Source organism: Squalius cephalus (assembly GCF_949319135.1).
Source record: "Squalius cephalus genome assembly, chromosome: 11".
Lineage (NCBI taxonomy): Eukaryota > Metazoa > Chordata > Actinopteri > Cypriniformes > Leuciscidae > Squalius > Squalius cephalus.
The window spans coordinates 1,915,949-1,932,888 of NC_137132.1; the positions used below are offsets into that span (position 1 = coordinate 1,915,949).

Consider the following 16,940-nt stretch of genomic DNA (forward strand, 5'->3'; position numbering starts at 1 on the left):
TCATTAATGTGCTTTAAATCATTTTATTTAATGCAAAAGAACATACAGAGATACGCAATGTTACTCACCTTAAACGAGTGTCGACTCGCACCTGTCTTTTCGCATGATTGTAACGGCTTGCATAAAAAAACACACGACTATATTCCTAAATAGCATATGATTCAATATAAGAACTTTAAATGATTTATATATGAATATCAGTTATTTTCTACTAATACCATACACATTTGCATACTTTTGTCATGTAAAACTCATATAAGACTTTTTACAGTATTCATATATAACGCAAACATCCCCTACAAGTTGTATGTGTGCTATTTAGTATGAAATGGGCCATAATCGGTCTGATTTTGTATAGGACATGTTTTGGCCTTACATGAAACACAGAAGGTAATTCTGGACGATTTAAGGAAGATATATGGTTGCTGTATATGAACCATGCAGGTTTTTTTCAAATGGGGGCGCAGACAGACCTGGCTCTCCCGTGAGGACAGACTCTGCTCGCACTGCATCCTGGGAGTGACGGAGACCAAGCTGCACTTCCTCACAGAATTCATCAGAGCACATCAAAACACATCAGAGACCAATATTACCCCAAAATTAATAAAATATTTCCCCAATTTAACACCTGTAATCCAACCCAAAAACTCTTGCCACCTCCTGAGGGACGACCAGAGATGCAAACGCCCAATAAACACGCACAGAACACACCCTATGGAAGTAAAATAATGCCAAATGTCTTTTAAATAAAAAGCCTGTTGAATTGCACTACTTGAAAAAAATAGGCATTGCATTAACCATGCTTGCATTTTAATGCATTGTATTTTTAGGGCTTGCATTTTTATGGGCTGAAATTCAACATGGTTGAATATTTAAGCTGTGAATATTTCAATTAAAAACATTTCAAACACATTTTCATTATTAAAAATTCAATAATCCATATTCACCTTTCATATTTCACTTCCAAAATATTCAAACTGTTGAAACATACAACCTATAATATTCAACAGGCAATTTTCGGTCCACTTTATTTCGCTTTGAAAATTCAGTGGTTCAAATTCGACAGAAAATACTACGATGACATCCAGGAACTGCAGGAAAAGCAGTAGATTACCGAGCATAGAAGGTTAGATCTGATCCATACTGTCATCTATGCAACACATCTACAGTAGGTTCTTATTTGCACATGTTTTGGGGATGCCCAACGGTGGTTCCTTTTTGGACCTTTGTAAGTACTGTTCTTTCGGAAATCCTACATTTGGATATACCTCAAGACCCATTGCTATTTCTACTTTTAGATGACTCCGCTCTTCAGTTGAATGCTCATCAAAAAAGGACCTTACTGACAGCAAGTACCACTGCCAAAAATACTATTTTAAAGCTATGGATAGAGCCATCTTCCATCTATACCAACAACTTTCATTTGGCTATCTTATTTCAGAGACATTGTATTGCTGGAAGGTACCACTGCAAAGGTCAATGGCGCAAAGGACAATACTATTCAGAGCTGGATAAAAATTGCGGACATTCTGTTAGATAAACTGAGATTTTGACATCTTACATCTCCCTCTCTCTGTAATTTTATTATTATTATTATTATTTTATTTTTTTCTGTTTATATATGGACAGTTCTCATGGCATCTGTCTGTATATAGTTCAGTGAGCTTTGATATGTTTCTGGTATGATAACATAATAAAAATATTGATCACAAAAAAAAAAGATTACCGAGCATACTCTCCATCTGCTGTTAGTCAACCTCACCAGCAGGGGGTGCAAAAGCGCGTTGTTGACGAAGACCAGTCAACAGTTATAACAAGCCATTCATTCATAAAACTCATTACAGCAATGTAAGTGTATTTGTGATTATTATGACGGCTGTTTTATGTTAAATTCAGTGTCTTCACAGTTACTTTTCCTGTGTAGCCTACATGCATCTTTCTCTACCGTGAACGAGATTAAAATGTTATTCCCCGATGCGGATGTACAGATCCTATGTTACATTTTTGAGGTTGACATATATTTATTTTACTTGTTTAGTTGCCTTAACTTTATATTGTGGCGATGTGCTGCATGCAGGCTATTAGGGTTTTCCTCAATACTTCAGGATTCCCCTGCTGGACATAAAACGCGTAGCTTAATGGACTAATTACAGTGATATAAAAGACCAAACTCGCAGGCAAGCAGATGAACTCAGAATAACGCACAAAGTTTAATGCTGAGCGTTTCCCAGTGATAGACTGGCATAAAGTTGGCTTGACGTTGGACATTCGCACATTAAGGGACCGTCTCTAAAGTGTATACGACTTTGGTATACACGTTTCTAACTTCGATAGCATTTGAATAGAACGACTTAGGCTACAGTCATAAAACCAACTGTAAAGTGTTCATGTAGAGTCAGGCATAATGCGCACCCTTTGGATTTTTTATATTTATTCAAATAAATTTAAGTTTGCTATTGAAGTTAGAAACGTGTATGTCAATGTTGTATGCAACTTTAGAGACGGTCCCTAAATCTGCGAATGTCCAATGTCAAGCCAATTTTACATTTAGTCATTTAGCAGACGCTTTTATCCAAAGTGATTTACAGTTAAACTAACAATAGGAGGACAACAATATGCAAGTGCTATGACTCTTCCCAGTTTAAGCTAATGCAGTACACGCGTAGGCATACTATATAGCCTATATATATATATATATATATATAGAGAGAGAGAGAGAGAGAGAGAGAGAGAGAATAGAAGAGAAAGTGTTAGTATTGATCAAGTGTTGATTTTATGCCAGTATATCACAAAACGCTCAGCATGAAACTTTGCGCGTTAAGTTCATATACTGAGTCCATCTGCTTGCCTGTAGCCTATATAGTAGCCTACAGCCTACATTCCCAATAAGGTGCGAGTTTGGTCTTTTATATTACTGTATTAGTCCATTAAGCTACGTTAAGCGTTTTGTCCCGACGGAAGGGGAATCCTTGAGTATGAGGTATTGAGGGAAACCGATTATAATCCCGTTCACAGAGAAAGCTGATAACATGTAGGCTACACAGGGAAAAAGTAACAATTCAGTTATTGAATGAAACATAAACACAGCTTTTGTGTGTTTATCATCTTTTCCGAATATATACTGACACAGATAATCATTTTCATTTTATGAATGAATGGCTTGTTCTGTTGACTGGTCTTCGTCAACAACACGCGCTTTTGCACCACCACCTGATGGAGAGTATGCTCGGAAATCTACTGCTTTTCCTGCAGTTCCTGGATGTCAACGTTGAATATACTGTTACGGTTGTGATGCTTTTGTTGTTGTTCCTGCTGTCTCCTTCTTTAGGATTGGTGAGAAGCCATTGGTGGTTGGACCAGAGAAAGAGGCCTGGACTATAAAATCCCCTGGAATTCCTCTGGAGGGAGCTCTCTGTTTTTTTTTGCTTGCGCTTTGTTGTACTGTGTGTTTGACCTGTGAAAGTGTAACACAATGTCTGCTGTGCTCTTTCTGTGTAGAATTAACAGAGTGCTGTTAGCCACCTAATTCTTGGTGATATGTTTTTAGAAACCTCAATGCTTGTGATTACATCTGTTACATACCAGCTACATGACTTTGAGAAGCTGTAGGGGGTGAGTGCCTCGTTTTTTTTGTAGGCCAAAAGGCCTTCACTTTTCTCCTGTTTACAGTTAAGGAGATAGGGTACTTTTTCTGTATCTTTTGTTTCTTTTATTTGTGATCATTAGGGAAGTTCGCTTTCTTGTGGGAAAGTTAGTTTCTGTTTGTTTGTTATTTTGGCATTAGCTCACCCCTGAAGATTTTGCTTCATATATTGCTTTGTTTGATTTATCTGACTTATTCAAGACACTTTGTAAACTCTGAGATACCATATTCTGAAAACAATCGAGAGAGCAAGAAAAGTCAAAATAAAAGACTAACTGAGAAGCATTGTGTTGTTGTTGTTACTTCCCTGACCTAGACCAGGGTCCGTAACATAAATTGGGGGCTCGTCCATTGCATATCAATGAAGGTAGTTGATATTAGTTATACAAGCATTTTTTGCCTGGTAATTTTTATTTGGTGCTTGACGAATTTGAACCACTGAATTTGCGGAAGCGAATTTTCAAAGCGAAATAAAATGGACCGAAAATTGGCTGTTGAATATTATAGTTGTATTTTTTAAACAGTTTGAATATTTTGGAAGTGAAATATGAAAGGTGAATATGGATTATTGAATTTTTAATAATGTAAATGTTTTTAATTGAAATATTCACATCTTAAATATTCAACCATGTTGAATTTCAGCCCATAAAAAAGCAAGGCCCTAAAAATGCAATTCATTAAAATGCAAGCATGGTTAATGCAATGCCTATTTTTTTCAAGTAGTGCAATTCAACAGGCTTTTTATTTCAAAAACATTTGGCATTATTTTACTTCCATAACACCCCATCAGACACACACGCGCACACACACACACACACACACGTATATAATGTTCATTTTTAAGCTTAGTAAAAAAAAAAAAAAAAACATGATTTCTGTATTATAATCCATTTTATTTGATTTATTAATCTTTATTTATTTTATTATTATTGTTCTATGTTATCTGAATTATTATTTTTGCTATATCTACTAGCCATGCAATGCAATGCGGCATCGGCATCTCGAAGCGGCACTTCCGGCGGCATCTCCAGCGGCATCAGTGAGCGGCATCTCCAGCAATCAATATTTTTTATTTTATTAACTTTATTAATTATTTTATTGTCCAGCTGTGGCTGCTGCCAAAGTAGGCCTAAGTGTGATGATACCACTTTCTGATTAATTAGTTATGTTTCTGCGCAGAGGAAATTATTAAATCCAATTTTTTCATAAAAAAGTAGGCTAACTGAACATCATGTAGCCTAGGCTATTCATGTGAAAAATTATAATTACTCATTTTAAAGGTTTTTACATAGAGAACTGTAGCTAATTAATTAGAAACACACCAAAATATATCCTAATTGTAATTTTATTTAACATTTGTTATTCTTCAAATTAAATCGTCTTTACAAACATAGGTACTATTAATACTAATATTATAAATATTAACAATATTAGTAGCCTAGTACTAGTAGCCTACACATTTATTAAAAACATATCTGTTGTAGGCCTACTGTAGCCTACAACTGAACAACGTATGTTTTAATAAATGTGTCTTTTATATTATAATTAATAAGGAATATGCTATTTAATAATTTTCCTTGGTGCATTAAATCTGCCACATACATGTTATGTTGGCCTATTATAAATAATCAGAATACTTGCAATCTCTGATTTTTTTTTTTATCATGTTAAAATCATCAATGGCCGCTGGAGATGCCGCCGGAAGTGCCGCTCACTGGTGGCCGCTGCAGATGCCGCTCACTGATGGCAGCTGGAGATGCTGCCGGAAGTGCCGCTTCGAGATGCCGATGCCGCATTTTGCGCTAGCCCTTACTGGATAATATTATCTTTTTTTTATTTAATTTAACTTTTTTTTCTGTACTAAATGTTCTAAATCATTTTCTATGTTGTTTTGATGCTTTGGCAATACAAAATGTATTTTTTTGTCATGCCAATAAAGCTTTCTGAATTGAATTGAGAGAGAAACGCGCGTTCACGAGATCACCACGACAAACACTGATACGATAAAAAAAAAAAAAAAAAAAACGTGTTTGTTGGCGTTTGTCTGTTCAACTTCCGAAGAATCACGAACATCACGAAACACAAACCTTGAATTGAAAGAAACCCTTTATATAAAACAAACAATTAGGGGAGCGCGGGGCACAACCTAACGCGGGGTTAGTTGTAACACGCTTGTTTTAAATACTTCCGCACATGCTTGGATGACGGAACTTTGTTTATTTACTAGTTGCCATATCAACACTATATAGAAAAAAAAAAATCCGCCAAAATTATTTTCTTTTTGGAAGATATCCATAGACATTTATTAAACCATAGCAAAAGTAAATTTCTTACTTAAGTTAATTTTTCATCTTTATTTTTTGTGTTTTTATTTAAAATAAGACAAATCTGATATTATTTTAATCTCCAAGATGTTATTTAACAGTTGAGATAGTTCTTTAATGCTTCGCTAACTAGCAGAAGACACTAGCCGGGTTTAAATCCCAGTTGTGCAGGCGGGGGCATGTTGTAACACTGCGTTACAATGTGCCCCTATTAGAAATATGCTATTATATTCTATACTTTTATTAATTTTATTGAGAAAACGTGAGAAAAAGGTGAATAAAGACTGAGAGTCAATGTCCAGAAATTACTAATTATTTATTTGTTTTGAACTATGTTGTATAGCTGTGTTTTCATGTGTTCGTAGTCAAAACTCAAAAATGAGTTTCTATTTAATTATTAAAAATTGCCATTATTTTATATGAAAAAGTTTTTTAATTGTATTTTATTTAGAAAATATTTTAGTTTGTTTTGTATATTTTTTTTATTAGATCAGATAACATTTTAAGCTGCCATATGGTCATGTTACAATGTGCCCCTCACATGTTACAATGTACCCCACCTATGGGGCATGTTGTCACATTTCACTTCCATTCTTTCGGGCTATATCAAGAAAAAAGTATATAGGCTACTGTATTAATAAAACAAAAACACATAATTGTACTAGACATGTGGGAAATTAATGTGGGGAAAAAATAAATACTCTGAACCATAAGTAGATTTGCACAAACTGAGAAAGTCAAAAAGCGTTAGGTTGTGCCCCGCTCTCCCCTACATAAAATGTCCCCTAGATATTCATATTAATATGAGGAAGTCACGCAAACACATGCCACTTGATCAAACTTTTACAATATAGCCTAGAGGTTCTCAAATCCTTCAGCTTTAACGTCATAAAGATACACGTAAATTCCTTCCTAAACGTTGATAAACACTTTGATGCTGTTTTTTTTCCGTGTCGTATTCGTATTTTTCATGCTCAAAATGGCGGCAGGAGAACTTACTTTCACTTTCTATGAGTGACGAGAGAGAGAGAGAGAGAGAGAGAGAGAGAGAGAGAGAGAGAGAGAGAGAGGGAGGGGTGAACATAGACGCGCGTTCATGAGAGCACGAAGTATCAGTGTGTGTGAGAGCCTATTTTTTACAGTCTATGGTGAGAGAAGGTGTTGTTGCGTGAACGCGCGTTGAAGATATTGTAAATAAAGTGGTGAATTATGTAAAATTGCGCAAACAAAGCACTCGCGTCTTTTCAGTTTGTTTTTATCTGTTACTTTGTTTGTTTTTATATTATTTGTTAAATTCGATTGTTCTCTCTTCTCTTTAGTTTTTTAATTTATTCTTTCTTCCACTATTTTTTTTTTATTTGTTAATACATTTTTCTTCATTCCTTTGTTTATTCTTTTCTTCTCTTTGGCTTGTTCATTCATTATTTTTACTAGCTCATATTTCCCTTCATTTCTTCAGTTTTGTCTTTCATTTATTTTTCTGCAGAACGCAGAGTTCCTGATAAATCATAAAGAGGACTTTGTTTGATCACAAATGTGGAACAATGCAATGTGACATAAACCTGAACCATATTTTTTTTTTCCTGCACTAACTTTATTGCACTTTGGACCCCTTTCAATTTAATTACTGAAATGGTCAAAACACATGAGTTTAATGTGTCGCAATGATTTCTGTAATTTCCTTACAATGCATAAATTACATTAACAACTTCTCCTTACCTTCTCTATACTCAAACGTTTCAACATGATATAGCTTGTTTTCCACGTTTTACCTAAAGCTCTTTTTAATTCTCCCATATTAAAAGGACATTTTGTTGTTCATCGTCCTAGTTTTCCTTTCCTCTTAGAACCATATTTTTTGTTTTGGTGTTTTCTCTCTCTCTGACTTTTCTTTCCCTCCTCCGACAAATAATAAATCACTATTATTTTTGCATGTGTACATTGTAGCCTACCCACAATGAGGTTTTGACACAGGGGTTTGCATGATTAATAATTTCTGAACAAAACACTCGATTATCTCTAGATATACTGCTATCTAATCAACCGTAAAATGTAAGAAATAATATTGAACTCACAAACACTGAATCTCGACTGCTTACGATCTTGTCGTGCAGAGCTCAAGCTGTGCAGTTTACGGTAGTTTTCCAGCTGCGCCACAAGTTTCAGAACCAAAACATTCTTAACACGGAATTGACTTAAACTGCAATTCATCGACTGGCCGCTAGAGACAGGCTGCAGAAGAGAGTTTTATTTTTATTTTTCTTAAAGAAACATAACAAATACCAAACAAACCTCAAAAAGACAAATCTTATTACATTTCAAAGAAGTCCACATAGCAGCAAACAGTACAGATAAACACCATAAACCTAAAGAAACATAAAGGGAATTAAATAATAAATAAAATATTACACAAGGGGGTCATCAAAAAATACCTTCAGAAGATTATATAATTTAAGGGTTTTTGTTACGCATGAGTCTTAAAGATTTGAAAAAGATCATTAAATCTTTATGTAAAAGTAAGAATGTGGGAGGGTTTTTAAAGAATCTGAATTTTTTTGAGAATTTGCATAAATAAAATAAATATTAATGTCTGTTTCACAAAAGATGCACTCATTACAATCCATATTAAATCTGTGTCTGAGGAACTCATTACAAAATAAATAATGAGTTAAATATCATTATTAACCATAAATATCATTAATAATTTTAACTTCTTTTACCTTTGGAAAAAGTGGGAAAGTGAGAAATCTTGTTCTAATTTGACCCACTTTGTCTTTAGGGAAATCAAATAAAGAGGTCCCTTTATAACTTTATAAGGGGAAGTCTCTATATTTACAAAAGTCCTTAAAACTTTAATCTTACAGCGTAACACAATGCACCTTTAACCAGCTGAACCAAACCACCAAGAACAGCTTTTAGCAAAGAAACATATAATATCTGAGTACAAATAATATTATATTTTTCACAAAAATTATCATAACTAAGGACATTTCCTTCTCCATCCATAATGTGTACAATGGACCAGACACCTTTATCCATCCAGTCCTGAAAGAACACATATTTCCTATGAATAAGAATACACTTACTATTCCACAAAGAGCAACTATGTGGGGAAAAATTGTGTTTGTATATCAGTTTCCAATATAATAATACCTGACTATGAAAAGATGACACTTTACACTTTAGTTTTGATGGCTCAAAGTCACACCTCAAAATAAAATCAATGCCCACAAAAGAATCAAAGATTTTTGAAGAAAAACTAGACTAAACTGAATATTTATTCCTAAGGAAAGCTTGGAGACACTTCAATTTAAGAGTGTCATTCATAACATTGAAATCAATAATATTCAAACCTCCCTCACTGATTGGCTTCACTACATCTGACTTTCTTATGTAATGATGTTTGTTTTACCAAATAAATTTATACTGAATTTGATTAATATCCTTTATCCACCTGTCAGAGATACCTAAAAAATATGCAGGGTAAATCAGCCTAGAAAGTACTTCGGTTTTCTGTAATAAAATTCAGCCAATAATGGAGATATCCCTTTGTAACCACACATTTAACATATTTTGACTTTTTGTTATATTGTCAGCCAAATAAAAATTTTTTCTCTAGTTTTAGTGTCTTTAGTAATAACAATTGCTAAATATTTTACCTCATTTTTTTAATGGAATATTAAACAATTGAGATTCAGTCCGACTATGCACTGCCATAAACTCACACTTTTTTTTAATTTAATTTCAAACCAGAAGCTTTGGAAAAATGTGACTAAATGAACCCCAAAACGTCACATACTGACGCGTCTTGACCAAACGGCAATATACGACGAAAAGGGTACCTCTAAAACGTCCATATGAGACGAAGACATAAGCGCACCAGCAGCGCCTCTTAGCGGTACCCTAACGCATACCTAAACCTACCCATAACCCGAATAGTCACATACGGACGTTTTAGGGGTACCCTTTTCGTCGTATATTGCCGTTTGGTCAAGACGCGTCAGTATGTGACGTTTGGGGGTGAGACTGTGTTGCAGCGAATGGCAGCTGGGATATGCTCTCCATCACTAAGAGCATCGTCTGCTAGCTTACTTATTAATAGCTGACTCCCCAAGCCATTCAAGGGCCTAATATCTTTACTATTTTTCATATAAATTGCCAAAAGTTCAGCTATTAAAATAAACAAATACAGACTTGTCAGATCTCCTTGTCTAATACCTCTGTTGATGTTACAGTTTTTCTCGATTGCTTAAACACATTTCTTGAAACTATGCCTCGTATTCTCAAAACTATAAACACAAATCCATAACGTCTCACCCAATTCCCCAAACATCCTATTTTCAGGTCAAAATGAAGCTCCACACTCAAAACCATTCACTCTCGCTGAAAAACCAAACTTTGCCCTCAGACAGGACACACAAGCCATCAAAATCACACACACTACAACATAGTCTAAGACACTGGTGCAATAAATTCAAAACAACATTTCCAAAACTGGAAAGTTATGTTGCTTGTGGTTCCCCCCTCACAAACCTTTTCACATGATGAACACAAAAGACACAACCAGTGGATACATTGGCACATTTTTATTCATACACAGAAAACACACACACACAAAAATATTTTTTTTTCCTGTTTTACTCTTTTTTTTTTTTTACTCTCTCCTCAAAAATTTTTTTTTTTATATTTACTTACAGTAAGATGTGTGTGACCAACATATGACAGTAAAAGAGCACACACAAACCATATTCTAATATGGAATTCGAATTGTATTGGAATGGTAAAGAGTGTTGGGACGTGACAGGAGGGTCTCCACTCAAGGATACAATATGATGGACACGTCTAAGAATGTTCCACATATGGTTGAAATACCATCATTTGCCTAGAAAAGATAACATTCTGGGAGTCCAGACTATAAAGGAGAAAGGATGCCCTCCCTTCACTGTCACACTCTGTGTGACTGTACGACTGCTGGCCTTTTCTTGCAAGAAAATAAACCTCATCAAAGACTATTGGAAATGTTTGTCTCTTATTCAGTGATAGATTTTGTTTGTCACCACACCTCCCTGAAGGCTCTCAAGGCGACGGTAAAGCGACTCAAATTTGGCCTTACTCGTAGTCCAGCCTCCCTCATAGCCATACCATTGACTAACACATGGGCAACTAGAGTGGCTTGAATTTCATCTGAGACTGCTTGTCTTCTTATCCTTGCCCTTCCTCCTCCTCATTCTTATCCCTCCTCGATCTCTTCCTTCATGTCTTTCTGGATCCATTGTTCCAAAACGCAATAAACTGATTTGGGCCCTTTTATATATCTATTGAAGGTTCTGATTGATGTGTGTTAAATTTTGACTCTTAGTGTTTCCACCTGGGTAATTGTGTGCTAACTGAGCTGAAGCTGTGCTGATTGAGTGAACAATTTTGAATGCTAGTGCTTTCTATATGACAACATGGTCTAAGCAATGAGAAATGAAGGGATTTGTGTGTAGAGTTTTGCAGTGACAGTTCAACCAATCTGACTCATGTGTCAAAACAGGGAATAGTGTTTATAGTGTAGTGAAATGGGTGTGCTTTTTGATAAATGGCATTATGGTTTTGAAATTTTAGTTCAAAAGCCTGGTTATAGTGTTTAAGCAATCGAGAAAAACTGTAAAACGCTTAGAAGATACTGAACTATTAATGTCGTTATACAACATCTCTATCAATTTAACAAATTTATAACCAAATCCAAAAAACTTCAGTGCATGTAAAATGAATGTATGTTCTACCGAACGCCTTATAGAAATCAAGAAACAAAACAAACCCATCATCCTTATAATCACTTATAACTTGACTCAACCTCAATTGTAGCCTGTTTGCAATAGCAGATGTAATGATTTTATAATCAACATTGAGTAGGGTAATCGGACTCAGATTATCAATAATTATTATGTCTTTGTCTGACTTTGGGATAAGAATGATCAACCCCTGTTTCATAGTTGGGAGTAAAGAGTTTGACTCAAAACATTCCTTTAAAGCTTTAAACAACAAATCTTTTATATCTTACCAGAATTTTTTTTTTATTATTATTATTTGTAGTCAGACCATCCAGGAGATTTACCTAAAGGCATTTTTTCAATAGCAGAATCGATTTCCCCCAATCTCAGGTCTACATCACAGCTTTCTTTAAAGGTGCATTGCGCAAGTCTCTGAGTTTTTGCAGAACTATGCCCCCTCTGGCGACAAGCGAAACTGCAACACTGAAACTGAAGGCGCATGACGTCACGCCCAGTCTCAAATTCCGTCCCGAATCCCTCTTATTTATTTTACTGTACAGGATTATAGAGACAATCTCAGTGATCAGAGAAGGGCTCATTCAGCCCATCAGGCAATTGTTTAAGCATGTATGGGTTAGAAAAATGGGTATTTTTAACATGAAATGTTGCTTAATGCACCTTTAAATTCAATATCAATCTGTGGAATAAAATCCTTTTCAGAATATGAATAATAATAAATATCACTATAAAATTAGTATACTTCCTTGGATATTCATTTTGGGTCTGTGATTACCTTCTCATTAATAATCAAACTATGAACAGCATTGCTTTGCTGTCTCCTCTTTTCTAACTGATAAAAATATACTGTATTCATCTCTCCTTCCTCCAAACATTTTGCACGAGACCTTACAAAAGCTTCTTGTGCTTTCATTAAATACAAATGATCTAATTTAGCCTGAAGAGAGAGTAATTTATCAACATCTTCTTGAGTCATTTCCTGTGTATTACAATAGGCATTCATTTCTTGAATTAAACTTAACTCCCTTTGCTTCTGTTCTTTGTTTTTTGTTTTGTTTACCAAACCAAATTGAAACTTCCCTTGTTTTGATTTTAAAATACTCCCATTTATTCCCATAAGAAGAGGTCGACTTTAAAGGTGCTCTAAGTCATGTCACGCGCAAAAATTTTTTTGTCACATACAGCAAACATCTCCTCACTATCCGCTAGCTGCCTGTCCCCTGAACACACTGTAAAAAAACGCGGTCTCTCTAGACACCACAGGCTCCACAAACGGCAACAAAAACAAACTGGGCTCACCTGCACCACGAAACATAACAAACAGTGCTCCAGCCAATCACTGGCAAGAAGTATTGGAGGGTGGGGTTTGGGGGGTTAGTGCGCGTGCATGTGAAGGGTGTGTGTGGAGGAGAGAGAAGCATGAAGAGGGAAGTTTGAATTATGGCCGACACATGACCAAAGAGACAACGTTCCGATGAACAGAACAACTTGCAAGAGGGACAAGGATAAGGAACGCGCAAAGTCCCGAATTTACATCGGAAAAAACTTTGAAAGGTGGCGAGAACTCTGCCGGCAGAAGGGATTAGCTACTATCCGACATTCAGTTGCTCTGTTTTTGCAGAACAGGTAAATCCACTTTTCTTTCTAAACTGACGTTCATGTTCGCAAAACCAACACAAGGATGTAATTAGCTAGATTTATGCAGTCAGCGTTAACTTTGGTGGAGGGAGGAGACGGGATGAGGAGGAGGGAGGGTCTAGCCAGCCTCCGTTTTGTTTGACAACAATTCGAATGTCAACAAGAAGTAACGTCTCCCGACATCGTTTAGAGAACCTTTAATCTCAATAATCAAATTTCTTATTTGACTACAATAATCTTTATCCTTTAAAAGTTCCGCATTAAACTTCCAGTAGTCTTTTTCTAAAGGTATGTTGTACTGTTGGCGTCAAAATTAATGAGATAAGGCAATGATCTGTCAATGGTGCAGCAGAAATTGAAACGTTAGTGGCAAACTCAGAATGCTCCTCAGTAATAAGCCAAAAGTCTATCCGTGACTTATGCCGCGTTCCAGGCAACCTGTAACCCGTGTTTTTCCAACTCGTAACTGGGAGTACATCGATCTAGTACGAGTTCACGGGTGGGAAGTCATGGGTTTGACTGCCGTTCCAGTGCACTTTCACGGGTATAAGGTTGGAAAAACACGGGTTACAGGTTGCCTGGAACGCGCATTTAGAGGATCCATTAGGTTTGACCCAGGAAAACTGACTCTCATTAGGACTAAAATAAGAAAAGTACCTTCACTATTAACCACAGCAGCAACTGACCATGAACATCAGACTGAAAAGTCACAATCTTCCCAGGGCAATTGTTTGGTGCTTATGGCGCCACCTGCTGATCGATTAGAGCCATGACTAAACACAATCGTCTCTACCGAATACATCTTCCAAAAAGCAGCATCTTCTTCAGTAGAGCGAGTCTCTTGTAGAAAAACAAAATGTGACTTCTGCCCATTGCAAAACAAAAATATCCCTTTGCGTTTTACTTGGTCCTTTAGTCCCCTTGCATTTAAAGAACAAGAAGATAAACAAGATTTCAATGAGAACATACGCCACTGCAACTCACAGATGGCCGAGAGTGTCACTAAGCAGTCGACAATGAGATCAGAAGATCAAAAAACAACACATTTCCAATTTTCCAAGTCTTCATCATCAGGCAAAACTTTGCTTCCCTTTGCACGTGCGATTTCCTTCTCTTCTGACAATACGATGAACCGTGTCAACCGCCTCTTCATTTCCCTGGGCACACCAGGAGCAATCTTGGCCAGCAGGGTCATCACCTCCTGTCTGATGTTCTCGTTCTGTTTATCTGACGAGACTTTGATGCGTAAATTCCAAAGCCTTTTGTAGCGATCCAATTCTCCTACCCTTGACCTCAGCTCTTTGTTTTCTTTTTAAGATCAGAAAGTACGAGTTCAAATACAGCTTACTTCTGCTTGTGAGCTTTCATCTCTTCTTTATCCTCAGAAATGGCGTTACAATTCTCTTAAATTTTTTTGGACAGCTCCTCCAGCTTTTTCTCCTGCTTGTCAAATTCAAAATAAACATAAAAATTGTAAAAATGTGCAACGTAATTCTAATATAAAAAGACATTGGTAACGATTTACAATAATGTTTCATTTGTAAACATTAGTTAACTTCATTACTTAAAATGTTAGTTTCATTACTTAAAGTGTTAGCTCACCCTCAAGATGTTCTAAACCTGTCTGAGTTTTTATCTGTATTGTTCTGTTAAACACATAAGAAGATATTTTGAAAAATGTTGATAACTAAACCATTTCTGGTCCCCATTGACTTCCATCTTAGGCCTATTTTTATCATACTATGGAAAACGTCATTGTAGAATGCTTATGCACATTTTGTACGTGTTGTTCTTTTATTATAAAAAACGGATAATTATTTGTTCTGTATAAATTCATATATAAAATAATAGTGATTTATAATGTATAATTTAACAGTGAAGGAAAGAAAAGGCAGAGAGAACACCAAATCATTAATATAATACTTGACCACATTTCCCATAGGATCCCCCACATCTATAGTTCATCTTCTCTGTTTCTTATCTTAGTCACATGACCAAATTCCTGCAGTTATAGCATCTCATAGTAATGCACTGCCTTATATTATGCTAAATTAATACAGTGTAACTCCTTAGGAGGATCAAATTCATTCAAAATGGACTTTCTCAATTCCCCTATTCTTCTTTTGGCATTTTTAACTGATCTATTTCACACTCAAATTCTCTACTAGTTCTTTCATATTGACCGTAAGAGGAACTCCAGACAAAACCCCTTGCAACTATCAGTTATTTTCCTCACTCGTACCACTTTTGCTAATTTTCCCACACTGCTTATTTTCTTTGCCTTTTCCATCTGTGCTTCAGTACAGCCAGTAAATAAGTTTCCATCTCCCAAAACACATTCGTTTTTTTTCATTGAGTTAACAATAGGGGAATACAGAGTCATAAACACTTGTGTCTGTAAAACACTGAAATCTAAATTTTGCATCTTGTATCAAAAATCAATCGTACATCTGATACATCAAGTATCTTTTTCAAGAGTCAAGAACAGTCTTAACAGCTTCATGATTGTCCTGTGTTGAGGTTAGAGAATCGTAAAAGATCTTTAAGTCAGTGGAAACTGTCAGGAGAAACAGCAGGTTCAGAAACAAACTTTATTGCTTGAAGAGAACAAAAGCAGTCTGTCGTATACACAACACTCTTTGTGGACGCAGAACTGGAAATAACTCTGGGTCGATAAACTTGTGAGGTACGTCAGGAGTCGAAGGTCCCGGGCTTGGCATCGACACACAGAGAGAGAAGCTCAGGCCCGTTCGGCAGAACCACAGACAGAGATTGGTAAAGAGACCACAGACATCAGAAAGATAAGCAGAGAACATCCAGCAAGCAATAGCCGTCATTTCACCGTCTGGGTTAATTATAGACCAACATAGTCCGGCTATGAGGAACCCACGTTTATCCAAAAATAAACTTGAATTTGGTTACTTGTCGTTTTTTCCAAAATAACTTGTAAGCATGTTAGCAAAGTCAACAGTGATTACAAGCTGTTTGGTTTAATTTCGTTGACATGTTCTGTGCGTAGTCACGATTTATTTAGTCAAAACTGATTCATTGTAGTTTTTGGCCAGGCAGCGCAAGAGATGGATGATATCATCATGTTCGCAATGTCAATAATATCTACAAGACATAGTGTCATTTCATGACATAGTCGATCTGTAGTCACGATTTAGCTCTAAATTGGACGGGCTGTGCAGTCTGCTTTCATTCCAGCCGGCATAATCGAGTCAATCTATACGCTTTAAAAACACTTGGTTAAAAACAACCCAAGGGCTGGGTAAATATAGGACAGAACACATGTTGGGTTAATGTTACCCACTAATTGGGTTGTTTATTTAACCAAGCACAATGGGTTAGTTTGTTTTTACTATAATACTAGCTTAATTTTTTTACTTCACACATTAATTAATGTTTATGGATTAACTTAAATCCTCTAAACTTTTAAAAAATACTCCACACAACCACTGGTTTGCATGATACCTTAATTTTTTATCATATTTGATAGTATAGCATATTGTATATCATTTTTCAATAAATATTGCCTACATTTAAGCTCGTTTAACAAAT

At 35.8% G+C, this 16,940-nt stretch overlaps 1 protein-coding gene across 2 annotated transcripts in view; it reads right to left on the reverse strand.

The window, feature by feature from the left end:
- Positions 1 to 8,153, reverse strand: part of LOC307167415 (protein NLRC3-like) — a 52,075-nt gene extending 43,922 nt beyond the window's left edge. Inside the window, exon 1 of one of the 2 annotated variants that reach the window (XM_079886503.1) lies at positions 8,043 to 8,153. The gene's annotated coding sequence lies outside the window, so the exon portion shown is untranslated. The remainder of the gene's footprint in view (positions 1 to 8,042) is intronic. The other variant, XM_079886502.1, reaches the window with a different exon arrangement.
- Between the last annotated feature and the right edge of the window lie 8,787 nt (positions 8,154 to 16,940).